Below are 12324 nucleotides of genomic sequence, written 5' to 3'. Positions count from 1 at the left end.
GGTCTACGGTCTCCAGGTGCTTCCAGGAGGACTCCACTCCTAGGAGCCTCCAACACCGACCGTCCAGGACCTTGCAGCACCCAGGCCACTCTGTAGTGTCCAGCCAGGACACATGGAAGTCGGTCCACAGTTGCAGTCTCCCAAACACTCCCACCATGTGCTACACACACACCTACTTTTCATAGGTGTAACCACACCCAGGTACCTGTCAAATGGCTAGTCAGGTGAGTGTGACATCACCACAGGTCCTTCAACACAAAACCAACTTACGTATTCAGACACGCCTCTTTGGGTGGGTTTGTAGGTGACTAGACCCACCCATCTCTCCAATCACCTGGAAGCCTTCCCAATGTAAACAAATCCCTCAGTAGTAGATCTGCTTGAGCAAAACATACCCAGGCTTCCATCACAGGGCCACCTACATCTGTGATACATAGCGTCCATCAATCACATGACCAGTTGCTGTTTCAACCCAATTATGTCTCCATGTGCATCCCGAAGTGCACATGCAGCGCCCCCTGGCTGCAACACTTGTCACTGCACCACAATATGTAAGGTATTAGTTGATATTCTGGCCATAATATGGAAGCTGGCAACCCACGCCAAGGGTCCTTACGTATTGCCAGTCCTACCAGAGCTTGGGATAGAGCGGCATGTGGAGTGCAGGAGTTACAAAAGGGGGTGTGTCATTCTGGGAGAGACGCTGGCCAATAAACGCTTTCCCCACAAGACTGAGGAGAGCGGTCACTGGTTGTCGTCTCTGTCCTTCTGCATGTCCGGTAAGTACACAGGGGACAACATTGGAGGAATAGCAGGACTTACAGGGGGTCATCTGCTCCCTCCACTGTTTTATTACCAGCAGGCTGCAGCTTCTCAGAGAAGAATAAGTCCGGTATGCAAAGAAAAAAGAAAAGCAGCACAGCCCAGCAGCGAGATGAAATGTGGAGTCACTAGTGGAGCAGCCGAGCCTAACATTTCAGGGAGGTGCTCACGTCCGAAACAAAGTAAACATGTAGTAGTAGCAAAAAATAAGAAGAGACGTGGCAACACTCAACGACCCTGTGAAGCAGACTATTCCTTTATTCAAGCGATTGTGAAACCGTAGAAGCGCCGGTGTTGGTGTGAAACGGCTGTTGTCCTCTCCCCGCTCACCTCTCTTGGTTTTTGTCTCCCCCGTGCCGTGAAGACGGTTTCACAATCGCTTGAATAAAGGAATAGTCTGCTTCACAGGGTCGGTGAGTGTTGCCACGTCTCTTCTTATTTTTTGCTACTTCTCAGAGAAGAGGTTGGGGGAGGAGGTTCACTTCATGGGGCAACACGGGACAACAGGAAGCTGATATCAGTCCTCTCTGCTGTGTCCCCAACCCCACAGTGGTTTCTGCAGCCCTCTCCAGCTGATCTCTGTACTATTAGGCCAACCTCCTCCAGGGCTCATCTGATCACCTGAGGTCATAAATTAGTATGTGTTTGCTTGTATATGTACATATGTGTGGGTGTGTGTACTGTATATGTATATGTGTGTACATCTGTGTATGTATGTGTGTGTATGCATGTACGGCATATGTATCTGTGCATCTATGTCTGCCCCATGTATCACATAAGTGTATCATAGAAGTGTGATGCTCAGAATTAATTCCAGAATTATGTATACAGACTGTACCCTGCCATCTGACCTCATCACACTCTAATCAGCATGCATATTTATCTATTCTTCCTACAGGTATGTCATCCAGCTTTCCACATTGATCTTTCCTACCTCAGCCTGTAGCAAAACTTGGTATGTCATCCAGCTTTCCACACTGATCTTCCCTACCTCAGCCTGTAGCAAAACTTGGTATGTCATCCAGCTTTCCACACTGATCTTTCCTACCTCAACCTGTAGCAAAACTTGGTATGCCAGCCAGATTTCCACAGTGATCTTTCCTAAAGTTGGTATGCTTTTCAACTGACCCCTGCAATACCCCCAATGTTATTTATGACTTAGTTTACTATGCCTTGATTATATACATCTGGCCCACTTTTAATTATCTGACCAAGATGAGCACAGACCACTCCCCTCTGCTTCACACCAGAATGCACTTTGTTGCACATATATTGTATAGCATAAGTCTGCCAAGACGTCAGTCTGCCCTGTGTATCACATAAGTGTATCATAGAAGTGTGATGCTCAGAATTAATTCCTGAATTGAACCACAAGGGAACTGAAGGTAAGTAGATACATAGTCACTGTAAACAATGTTTCTCTTTGTTTGCACTCTCACCCTTATAAGGAACTGGTCATCTCTTCTTCAGCCACCCCATCCGTCTCACCTCCTCCTCTGAACTGTTCCTCAACCTACAATCCTCTGTGTCCAAACACAGACAGCCCCCTCATGCTTTCTCCTGCTCCCACACTTTCTCTGCACCTCCTCAATATCAATATCAGACTCTCGCCTGTGGAAACCTTCAAAAAGAACCTGAAGACCCACCTCTTCCGACAAGCCTACAACCTGCAGTAACCACCGATAGAACAAATCGCTACATGATCAGCTCAACCCTCGCCACCTGTATTCCTACCCATCCCTTGTAGATTGTGAGCCCTTGTGGGCAGGGTCCTCTCTACTCATGTACCAGTCGTGACTTGTATTGTTTATGATTATTGCACTTGTTTTTTATTATGTATACCCCTCCTCACATGTAACTCGCAACGGAATAAATGGAGTTATAATAATACATAATAATAATAATCTATGTATGTGTGTGTGTGCATCTTTGTATGTATGTGTATATCTATACTAGCTATTGAACCCGTTCTATGCCCGGGTGGCGAGCATTTATATTGGTATATTGTCTCCATCATGGTATGTGCTGCTCCATCCTGCGTCCCCATCCTGTCATGCGCTGCTCCATCCTGCGTCCCCATCCTGTCATGTGCTGCTCCATCCTGCGTCCCCATCCTGTCATGCGCTGCTCCATCCTGTGTTCCCTTTCCTGTCATGCGCTGCTCCCATCCTGCGTCCCCATCCTGTCATGCGCTGCTCCAATTCTGCGTCCCCATCCTGTGATGCGCTGCTCCCATCCTGTGATGCACTGCTCCCATCCTGCGTCCCCACCCTGTGATGCGCTGCTCCATCCTGCGTTCCCATCCTGTCATGCGCTGCTCCATCATGCGTCCCCATCCTGTCATGCGCTGCTGCATCCTGCGTCCCCATCCTTATGTGCTGCTGCATCCTGCGTCCCCATCCTGTCATGCGCTGCTGCATCCTGCGTCCCCATCCTTATGTGCTGCTGCATCCTGCGTCCCCATCCTTATGTGCTGCTGCATCCTGTGTCCCCATCCTTATGTGCTGCTGCCTCCTGCGTCCCCATCCTTATGTGCTGCTGCATCCTGCGTCCCCATCCTTATGTGCTGCTGCATCCTGCGTCCCCATCCTTATGTGCTGCTGCATCCTGCGTCCCCATCCTTATGTGCTGCTCCATCCTGCGTCCCCATCCTTATGTGCTGCTCCATCCTGCGTCCCCATCCTTATGTGCTGCTCCATCCTGCGTCCCCATCCTTATGTCCTGCTCCATCCTGCGTCCCCATACTGTTATGTGCTGCTCCATCCTGCGTCCCCATCCTTATGTGCTGCTGCATCCTGCGTCCCCATCCTTATGTGCTGCTCCATCCTGCGTCCCCATCCTTATGTGCTGCTGCATCCTGCGTCCCCATCCTTATGTGCTGCTCCATCCTGTGTCCCCATCCTTATGTGCTGCTCCATCCTGCGTCCCCATCCTTATGTGCTGCTCCATCCTGCGTCCCCATCCTTATGTGCTGCTCTATCCTGCGTCCCCATCCTTATGTCCTGCTCCATCCTGCGTCCCCATACTGTTATGTGCTGCTCCATCCTGCGTCCCCATCCTTATGTGCTGCTGCATCCTGCATCCCCATCCTTATGTGCTGCTCCATCCTGCGTCCCCATCCTTATGTGCTGCTGCATCCTGCGTCCCCATCCTTATGTGCTGCTCCATCCTGTGTCCCCATTTTTATGTGCTGCTCCATCCTGCGTCCCCATCCTTATGTGCTGCTGCATCCTGCGTCCCCATCCTTATGTGCTGCTCCATCCTGTGTCCCCATTTTTATGTGCTGCTCCATCCTGCGTCCCCATCCTTATGTGCTGCTGCATCCTGCGTCCCCATCCTTATGTGCTGCTCCATCCTGCGTCCCCATCCTTATGTGCTGCTGCATCCTGCGTCCCCATCCTTATCTGCTGCTCCATCCTGTGTCCCCATTTTTATGTGCTGCTCCATCCTGCGTCCCCATCCTTATGTGCTGCTCCATCCTGCGTCCCCATCCTTATGTGCTGCTCCATCCTGCGTCCCCATCCTTATGTGCTGCTCCATCCTGCGTCCCCATCCTTATGTGCTGCTCCATCCTGCGTCCCCATCCTTATGTGCTGCTCCATCCTGCGTCCCCATCCTTATGTGCTGCTCCATCCTGCGTCCCCATCCTTATGTGCTGCTCCATCCTGCGTCCCCATACTGCCTCTGACCCTCTCGGCGCCGAGTGCTGGGGGGCCTGAGCAGGCGGGGACACCGGCACGCTGTGGCGGTCAGGTGCCGGTATCGCCGCCAGCTCAGGCCCCCCAGCACTTACTATACTCACCTGTCCGGCGTTCCATCGCTGCGCGCCGCCATCTTCCCGGTCTCCTGGCTGTGACTGTTCAGTCAGAGGGCGGCGCCGGCGCGCATTAAGCGCGTCATCGCGCCCTCTGAACTGAAGGCCACAGACCGAAGACCGGGAAGATGGCGCCGCTCAGCGATGGAACGGGGACAGGTGAATATAGGCCGATACTCACCCTCCTGGCGGTCCCTGCTTCTGCGGTGGAGATCGCGGTGTGTGTTCAGTGTGAACGCACACCGCGATCTCCCGGGAGCGTCGCTCTGTGAGGCCCAGACTGCGCCAGCGCTTGCGCTTGCGCAGTCTATAGAGGCTTCGGACAGAGTGACGCTCCCAGCGTTATATTATAGATGTGTGTATGTATATTTGTGTATCTGTGTATGTATATGTGTATCTATGTATGTGTGTGTACATCTGTGTATGTATGTGTGTATCTGTGTATATATGAACAGTATATGTATATCTATGTGTGTATGTATGTGTGTATCTATGTGTGTGCATCTACAGTATCTACTTTATATGTATATCTGTGTGTATGTATGTGTCTGTACATCTGTGTAAATATGTGTGTGTATATATGGCATATGGGTATGTATATGTATGTATGGTATATGTAAGTGTATCTGTGTGTGTGTGTATGTACGGTTTATGCATGTACCGTATATGTATGTATGGTATGGTAACAGTTATTCAAAACCTTCAACTCCCTCCTCCGCCCCCCACTGCCCCCTCCAACCTCCCTCATCTCTGCTGAGGACTTTGCCACACACTTTAAAAATAAGATCGACCAAACAAGGCAAGTCTTCATTGTTCAACCACCACAACCCCTTTGTATACCAGACCAATACCCAAACCCCATAACCTCCCTATCCAACATCACCGAAGGGGGGCTTAATTGTCTCCTCTCCAAATTGCACCTCACCACCTGTGCGCTCGACCCCATCCCATCCCACTTCCTCCCCAACCTCACCACCCCACTTATCCCATCCCTAACCCACCTCTTCAACCTATCACTATGGCGGTCACATGAGCGGCACGCGACCAATCAGAAGCCGCAACGTCATTCTCATTCACTAAACTCCTAATTCTAGGAATTTTGGACCTGCGAATGACGTCACGGCTTCTGATTGGTCGCGTGGCGATCACATGGGCGGCACGCGACCAATCTGAAGACGGGACGTCATTCGCAGGTCCTAAACGCGCGCATTTTAAACAAAGAAGCCTGCCGGTTACCAGCGTGATGTCCAGGGGCCGCCAGACAGGTGAATATATCAATATTTTTTATTTTAATACTTTATTTTACACATCCCTATGGATCCGATACCGATACCCGATACCACAAAAGTACTTGCGGTATCGGAATGCTCAACACTACTAATGACCTACTTACCGCCAAAGCTAATGGACAATACTCTGTACTCCTCCTTCTAGACCTGTCCTCTGCTTTTGACACAGTTGACCACTGCCTCCTACTACAGATCCTCTCCTCCTTTGGCATCAAAGACCTCACCCTATCCTGGATCTCCTCGTACCTTTCCAACCGCACATTCAGCGTCTCCCACTCCCACACTTCCTCCTCATCCCATCCTCTCTCTGTTGGAGTCCCCCAAGGCTCTGTTCTAGGACCCCTACTCTTCTCAATCTATACACTTGGCTTGGGAAAACTCATAAAGTCCCATGGATTCCAGTAGAACCTCTATGCTGATGACACTCAGATCTACCTTTCTGGCCCAGACGTCACCGCTCTGCTGTCCAGAATCCCAGAGTGCCTATCAGCCATATCCTCCTTCTTCTCATCTCGCTTCCTCAAATTCAATGTGGACAAATCTGAACTCATCATCTTTCCTCCATCCAAAAGATCTTCCTTACCTGACCTATCTATCGCAATCAATGAAATCATGCTTTCTCCCGTACCAGAAGTCCACTGCCTCGGAGTAACCTTCGACTCTGCTCTGTCCTTCAAACCGCACATCCAAGCTCTTTCCACATCCTGTCGCCTCCAGCTCAAAAACATCTCCAGAATCTGTCCTTTCCTCAACTGTCAATCTACTAAAATGCTTGTGCATGCCCTCATCATCTCCTGCCTTGACTACTGCAACATCCTTTTCTGCGGCCTCCCTGCTAACACCCTTGCACCTCTCCAGTCCATCCTTAACTCTGCTGCCCAACTAATTCATCTCTCTCCTCGCTACTCCTCTGCTTCCCCCCTCTGCAAATCTTTTCACTGGCTCCCATTCCCTCAGTGTATCCAGTTCAAATTACTAATACTGACCTATAAAGCCATCCATAACCTGTCTCCTCCATATATCTCTGAACTAATCTCCCGATATCTTCCCTCAAGTAATCTCCGGTCCTCCCAAGACCTCCTTCTCTCCTCCACACTTATTCGCTCCTCATTCAATCGCCTCCAAGACTTCTCCCGAATATCCCCCATCCTCTGGAATTCTTTGCCCCAACATGTCCGACTATCAACCACATTCAGATCCTTCAGACGGAACCTGAAAACCCACCTCTTCAGGAAAGCCTACAGCCTGCACTGACCCCGCTGCCTCCTCATCACTACTGAAGCTACCGCCTCACCAACACTGGAGCTGCAGCAACCCTCAACCTATTGTCTCCTTCCCCATAATCCTGTAGAATGTAAGCCCGCAAGGGCAGGGTCCTCACCCCTCTGTATCAGTCTGTCATTGTTAGTTTGTTTACTGTAAGTGATATCTGTAACTTGTATGTAACCCCTTCTCATGTACAGCACCATGGAATCAATGGTGCTATATAAATAAATAATAATAATAAAATAACAATAATAATACTGTATGTACGATGTATGTGTGATCCATCGGATTGTGGATAACTTGCTGATCACTGGGGATTTAACTACTGGGCCCCACAGAAATTCTGAGAACAGGGGTCTGCAGTCTTGTCCTAGATGGAGCAGATGATTGGCTTCTGCTCTATTCATTATCTGTAGAGCTGCATAAGTCTGCACTTGGCTATTTCCATCAGTTCCATAGACAATGAATAGAGCAGATACCAGATGATACAGATACCAGACATATAATGTAATATCATATATACAGTGCTGTTGTGAATTCTGTTGTCGAACTCCCTCCTGTGGTCATGAATGGTACTTCGGCGAGTTCTGTCTATGGGCTCCATCTGGTGGCTATGAGTGAAGCTGCTGCTTCTGAGGTTCCTTACACAGGTGACGTGGTTTATCCTTTGGTTGGCTTCTCTATTTAACTCCACTCAGATCGTTACTCCATGCCAGCTGTCAATGTTTTAGCATTGGTTGAGTTCGCTCCTGGATCTGCCTGGTGACCTGTCTTCTCCTGCAGAAGCTAGGTTCCTTATTGTTATTTTTGCTCATGGTTTCTTTGTCCAGCTGGTTATCCTGATTTTGTCTTGCTAGCTGGAAGCTCTGGGATGCAGAGTGGCACCCAGCACCGTGAGTCGGTGCGGAGGACCCTTTTGCACACTCTGCGTGGTCTTTTGTAGGTTTTTGTGCTAACCTCAAAGATTCCTTTCCTATCCTCTGTCTATTTAGTAAGTCTGGCCTCCCTTTGCTGAAACCTATTTCATTTCTGCGTTTGTGACTTTCATCTTTACTCACAGTCATTATATGTGGGGGGCTGCCTATTCCTTTGTGGAATTTCTCTGAGGCAAGGTAGGCTTTATTTTCTATCTCTAGGGCGCCTCTAGCTCTGAGGCTGTGACGAGGCGCCTAGGGAGCGTCAGGAGCGCTCCACGGCTAATTTTCGTGTGTGCGATAGGATTAGGGCTTGCGGTCAGCAGAGCTCCCATATCCCAGAGCTCGTCCTGTATGAGTTTAACTATCAGGTCGGGTGCTCCTAACCACCAGGTCATAACACAGTGCCTTGCGAAAGTATTTGGCTCCCTGGAACTTTTCAACCTATTCCCACATATCATGCTTCAAGCATAAAGATACAAAATGTAAATTTTTGGTGAAGAATCAACAACAAGTGGAACACTATTGTGAAGTTGAACGAAATGTATTGGTTATTTTAAATTTTTGTAGAAATTCAAAAACTGAAAAGTGGGGCGTAAAATATTATTTGGCCCCTTTAACTTAATACTTTTTTGCATCACCTTTTGTTGCAATTACAGCTGCAAGTTGCTTGGGGTATGTCTCTATCAGTTTTGTACATCGAGAGACTGAAATTCATGCCCATTCTTCCTTGGCAAACACTTGAGCTCAGTGAGGTTTGATGGAGATCGTTTGTGAACAGCAGTTTTCAGCTCTTTCCACAGATTCTCAATTGGATTGAGGTCTGGACTTTGACTTGGCCATTCTAACACCTGGATACGTTTGTTTTTGAACCATTCCATTGTAGATTTTGCTTTATGTTTGGGATCATTGCCTTGTTGGAAGAAAAATCTCCGTCCTAGTCTCAGTTCTTTTGCAGACTCCAACAGATTTTCTTCAAGAATGGTCCTATATTTGGCTCCATCCATCTTCTCATCAATTTTAACCATTTTCCCTGTCCCTGTTGAAGAAAAACAGGCCCAAACCATGATGCTGCCACCACCATGTTTGACAGTGGGGATGGTGTGTTTAAGGTGATGAGCTGTGTTGCCTTTACGTCAAACATATCGTTTGGCATTGTTGCCAAAAAATTCGATTTTGGTTTCATCTGACCAGAGCACCTTCTTCCACATGTTTGGTGTGTCTCCCAGGTGGCTTGTTGTAAACTTTAAACAACACGTTTAATAAATATCTTTGAGAAATGGCTTTCTTCTTGCCACTCTTCCATAAAGGCCAGATTTGTGCAGTGTACGACTGAACTGATTGTTGTTCTATGGACAGACTATTCCACCTCAGCTGTAGATCTCTGCAGTTCATCCAGAGTGATCATGGGCCTCTTGGCTGCATCTCTGATCAGTCGTCTCCTTGTTTGAGATGAAAGTTTAGAGGGACAGATTGGTCTTGGTAGATTTGCAGTGGTATGATACTCCTTCCATTTCAATATGATCACTTGCACAGTGCTCCATGGGATGTTTAAAGTTTTGAATATCATCTTGTATCCAAATCCGGATTTAAACTTCTCCACAACAGTATCACTGACCTGCTTGTTGTGTTCCTTGGTCTTCACGATGCTGTCTGTGCTTCAGACAGAACCCTGAGACTATCACAGAGCAGGTGCATTTATACGGAGACTTGATTACACACAGGTGGATTATATTTATCATCATTAGGCATTTAAGACAACACTGGATCATTCATAGATCCACAATGAACTTCTGGAGTGAGTTTGCTGCACTGAAAGTAAAGGGGCTGAATAATATTGCACGCCCCACTTTTCAGTTTTTGAATTTCCACAAAAATGTAAAAAAAAACAATAAATTTCGTTCAACTTCACAATTGTGTTCCACTTGTTGTTGATTCTTCACGAAAAATGTACATTTGGTATCTTTATGTGTGAAGCATGATATGTGGGAAAAGGTTGCAAAGTTCCAGGGGGCCGAATACTTTTGCAAGGCACTGTACATGGTTGGCCTCTGTCGGTTCCAGCAGTTATCAGATGTGCCAACTAGAGCGTCAGCTGCGTCCACAGTGTTCTATTCACTAACATAGCCGCCACTAGTTGTCACCTGATAATTTGTGCAAACTGCAAAGCACTGCGGAATATGTTAGTGCTATATAAAACAAAAAAATTAAGATAAAGATAAAATGACTGCAAGTGCAGAACCGAATGCTAATGGATATATATATATATTGTAGCGTGGCTAAAGGATGTCTAATCGATGGGAGATATGTCCCTTATAGATGGCTTGCTACTGTGATGTAACCATAGCTACCTATATGTGTTTCAGGACCTGTGGTGATGTCACAACCACATGTCTGGTCATGTGATGGGTTCTGGGTGTGGTTAGACACATAAAAGAAAGCCTAATGCTTAACACAGGTAGATATGTGTGGAGGTGAAACCCTCCTGAGTGTGTTACGGCTTCAGGACTGAGCCGGATGAACTGGACACTTGTTTTTTCTTTGCCTGAACCAAAGGCTATTTGCTTTCTGTTGTTTTGTCATATGGTTTATGGAGTAATAAACCCAGTGAACTTTAAAGGAACCTGCCTCCTGAGTGTCAGCCGTCGCAGCTGAGTGAGTGGAACCCCTACAATTGGTGGAGAATGCGGGCAGCGTTCCCAGCGGAGAAGTGAGTTTATTTTTGAATGTCCTGGGTCAAGGCTGTTTCAAGCCAGCAAGCATTGCCGGAGAAAATGGAGGACTTGCTGAAACACTTGGTCCAGCAGGAGCAAAGGCAGCAAGAGACCAACAGGCTGTTGATGCAGCAGATACAACAGAGCCAGCAGGAGCAACGGCAGCAGTTACAACAGAGCCAGCAGCAGATGCAGCTTCTGGCAACCGCCATCCAGGGCAAGGCGAGCGCCCCAACCCCAGGTTTGGCTGATGACACCCATGTCCGAAAGACGGTAAGACGCACATTGCAGAAAATGACTCCCGGGAATGATGTTGAGGCCTTCCTGACGGTGTTTGAGAGGGTCGCTGAGAGGGAAAAACTTCCGCCAGAGCAGTGGGCAGAGGTACTTGCGCCATACCTGACAGGAGTACCCCAGAAGGCGTACTATGATTTGACCTTGCAGGATGCCAAAGAGTATCACAAATTGAAAGCCGAGATTCTCGCACGTTTGGGGGTGACACTGACTGTCAGGGCACAGCGAGTTCACTCCTGGGGCTATCACCGGGACAAACCACCTCGTTCCCAAATGTTTGATCTGTTGCACCTGGTCCAGAAATGGCTGCAGCCAGAGTCATCTACGCCTGCTCAAATGGTAGAACGGGTGATGATTAGTGTTGAGCATTCCGATACCGCAAGTATCGGGTATCGGCCGATACTTGCGGTATCGGAATTCCGATACCGAGATCCGATATTTTTGTGATATCGGGTATCGGTATCGGAAGTGTAAAATAAAGAATTAAAATAAAAAATATTGTTATATTCACCTCTCCGGCGGCCCCTGGACATCAGCGGGAGGATCCGGCGTCCGGCACGGCTTCTTTCTTCAAAATGCGCGCCTTCAGGACCTGTGGAATGACGTCCCGGCTTCTGATTGGTCGCGTGCCGCCCATGTGACCGCCACGCGACCAATCAGAAGCCGCGACGTCATTCCTCAGCTAAAGTCCTAGAATGAGCGCCTTTTAGGACCTGAGGAATGACGTCGCGGCTTCTGATTGGTCGCGTGGCGGTCACATGGGCGGCACGCGACCAATCAGAAGCCGGGACGTCATTCCACAGGTCCTGAAGGCGCGCATTTTGAAGAAAGAAGCCGTGCCGGACGCCGGATCCTCCCGCTGATGTCCAGGGGCCGCCGGAGAGGTGAATATAACAATATTTTTTATTTTAATTCTTTATTTTACACTTTAATATGGATCCCAGGGCCTGAAGGAGAGTTTTCTCTCCTTCAGACCCTGGGATCCATGAGGATACATTCCGATACTTGATGTCCCATTGACTTGTATTGGTATCGGATATCGGTATCGGCGATATCCGATATTTTTCGGGTATCGGCCGATACTATCCGATACCGATACTTTCAAGTATCGGACGGTATCGCTCAACACTAGTGATGATGGATCGGTTTGTCCATTCCCTCCCGAGGCCTATACAGACTTGGGTTGCCCAGGGTGATCCCCAGAATGCCGA

This window comes from Ranitomeya imitator, chromosome 1 (assembly GCF_032444005.1).
Source record: "Ranitomeya imitator isolate aRanImi1 chromosome 1, aRanImi1.pri, whole genome shotgun sequence".
Classification (NCBI taxonomy): domain Eukaryota; kingdom Metazoa; phylum Chordata; class Amphibia; order Anura; family Dendrobatidae; genus Ranitomeya; species Ranitomeya imitator.
The sequence above is the reverse complement of the archived record's forward strand: the minus strand, read 5'-3'. Positions refer to the sequence as shown.